Genomic DNA, 2,906 nt, shown 5'->3' on the forward strand with positions numbered 1-2,906 from the left:
ATGCTGGGTCAGAGGGTATACACATTTCTAATTGTGACCAATATTGTTCAACTGTCCTACCTCAAGTTTGTACCAACTTATACTGCCAACAAACTTCAGCGTGCATCAGGACCAGCTGGAAAGTCTTTGATTCAGAAGATCTGGTGTGGGACCCTAGAATTTGCATTTCTAACAGGTTCCCAGGTGGTGTGTCTACTGTTTGCTAGTCCAGGAACCAGACTCTGAAAACCACTGCCATAAAGTGACTTGGCTTCCACCGCATCATGGACCTGTTCCCTCAAGTCAGCAATGTCTTCTTCAACTTTGTGGGCTTTTCTTCATCTCCACTTTCCTTGACTTTCCGCCATATTTGAATCTGCTTTTTGTGTCTTCTATTCTCACTTGACTCTGTTAGGGTTCTTTCCCATTGTCTTGTTTTTTTCAGTGACTTCCCTGTCCCCTTAACTGATCCAGGCTCCATGTACTGACCCACAAATTTTCACCTATAGAAAGCTCACTCCTTCTAAAGACTAGGAATACAGAGAGAATGTAAAGGCTGGAGCAGATCCTAACCAGAGAGCTTGCGTTGCTGAGACAATACAGATCCTGATGACATTATTTGAACCCTCTATGTAGCCACACCTGAGGTCAGCCCCTCCCTTCACTTTTCCTTCCTCTCTCCCGTCCTCCCTTCCTTCCCATCTCTTTGTCTTTCTTTGTCATGAAAGTAATAGATACACAAAGTTTTTTTTAAAAAAATCAAGCAGTAAGAGAAAATTGGAAATTCTGCCCCATCTTTCCCACTCTGGGCCTTCTTCCTGCTCCCTGGAAGCAAGCTCATTGCCGTGAGGGAATGAACTGCATAACCCTTGTAGGTGTATTCACAACGCAGACATTATTTTCTTAGAGATGGCAGTGTTTTGGGTTTTGCTTTTGCAAAATCAAGATATTAAAATACTTTCCTGACAGTTTTCTGTGTCTTAGAGAAGGCGAGCCTTCCTTTAATTTCCACAAAGGTAACCCTATGTACTGTCCATTCTTTTATTTTTTATTTTTTTGCCCTGCATTCAGCATGTGGAAGTTCCTCAGACAAGGACTGAACCCACACCACAGCAGTGACCCAAGCCGCTGCAATGACAATGCTGGATCCTTAACCCACTGCACTACAAGAGAACTCCAAACTTTCCATTCTTTAGCGCTTTCATCTGACACTGGCTTCCATATTTCTAAATAATACGTTTACTTTGCCTTTTATATATCAGTTTTAGCATCTATTGGCCTCTTAATACAGGAAATCAGCATTTAGCTGATTTATCCCTTCCCCCACTTCCTCTTTCCCATCCTCTGAAAGTAAACACATCACAAATTTTTAGTTAAAATGATAGTATTGATATTGTTATGACTCTGTAGATATCATTCAATGAATAGCCAAGTAGGAATCATGATTAATGTTTCCTTTCCTTTCCTGAGCCTTTTTTTTGTTTGTTTGTTTGGTTTTTGTTTTTTTAGGGCCAAACCCTCGGCATAAGGAAGTTCCCAGGCTAGGAGCTGAAATCAGAGCTGCATCTGCAACCTACACCCCAGCTCATGGCAACACCAGATCCTTAACCCACTGAGCGATGCCAGGGATCGAACCTGTGTCCTCATAGATACTAACTAGCTGGGTTCCTAACATATTGAGCCACAATGGGAGGCCCCTCTTGAGCCTTTTTTTTTTTTTCTTTTCTCTTTTTTAAAATTATTTTCTGTTAGCTTTATTTCCATCTTCTGTTTAACAGTCTGTAGAACACTTTAAGACACCCCCCTCCCCCAGTGGTTGTTCCTCCCCATCCAGTGGCCTCCGTGGTGAGAGCTGCAGACCAGTCTTCCTTCAGTGGCCAGCTGAGTGCTCTAGTCCTCAGCAGGGAATTGCTGGACAGGCACAGAGGGCATCTGTGTGCCTTCAGACCAGTCTGTGACTGGCTTGAGTAGCAGTCTACCAGGAGCTGGAGCCATCCTTTCATCCTGAAATTCTCCCTTGGTCCCAGCCTTTTCAGCTGCAGCCTGCTCTTTCTGTTCAATCTCCTCAGGATCCTTGTAGCAGTAGAGGTCAGGCGCGACCTTCCAAGGATGGTCACAGGCGATGGTGTCCCACGTGGGCAGAATTTCCTGGACCAGCATCCACCACTGGCTGGGTGAGTGTCCTTGTGGTTGCATGGGATGGCACTGTCCACATAGCACAGAGGAGTGTCCATTATACATAAGATGCTCTGTGAGAGGCTGGTGGTCAGCCCTAGGATCAGTCACTACTAGAAGTCAGAAAGCCCCTGGGATCTGGCCAGGGAAGGTCCCAGGAGAGAAGGAGTGGCTCCAGCGGCAGCAGTGGGCATACTGGCCAGCGTTCCTGCAGTATTTCATGAGATACTGACATCGGCAGGGTTTTCAATGTTAACAATAGCAAAAGCTGCCAGAAGAAGGTTCTCCCAGGTTCTCTTCTCATTTGTGATGTGGATGCTATCACTTTTGGTAGATACGAAACTGTGGGTCATCACTAGTTAATTACGTTTCACCTACCTTCACTAACCAAGTTTATTTGAATTGCATGTCCTTCAAGCAGCACCTAGCCCAAATAATGAGATTGTTTGCCAGAGTTGTTTTCAAGGAAGTTGGAGTCAGCTGAGTCTAGTTCCATCTGAGCTGATTCAGGCTGCTTAGGACCGCCTAGCCTCCAACTGGGCATGCGCCAGTGTCCATTTGCTGACCTTTTGACTTTAGAAGGCTGCAGACTCCGCCCCGGATTATGCTAAGTGCCTCCTTATTTGAATGTGCGGAGGCCTGTAGCTTATTACTACGCCTGCGCAAAACGATGATTACGCACTCTTCCAATCACTTCTCTCCACGCTCCCCACACCCCCAGGCCTCAAACCGCCTCCCTCTTTAGTCTTTAT

The 2,906-nt window shown here is 45.5% G+C and overlaps 1 pseudogene; it reads right to left on the reverse strand.

The window, feature by feature from the left end:
* Positions 1-1,733: 1,733 nt before the first annotated feature.
* On the reverse strand, positions 1,734-2,507 carry LOC110261704 (small ribosomal subunit protein uS2 pseudogene; annotated as a pseudogene).
* Positions 2,508-2,906: the final 399 nt, after the last annotated feature.

This window comes from Sus scrofa, chromosome 7, assembly GCF_054392235.1.
Source record: "Sus scrofa isolate SSC_HxYL_T2T_F1_AM1 chromosome 7, Sscrofa_HxYL_maternal_Yorkshire_Landrace_v2.0, whole genome shotgun sequence".
NCBI lineage: Eukaryota > Metazoa > Chordata > Mammalia > Artiodactyla > Suidae > Sus > Sus scrofa.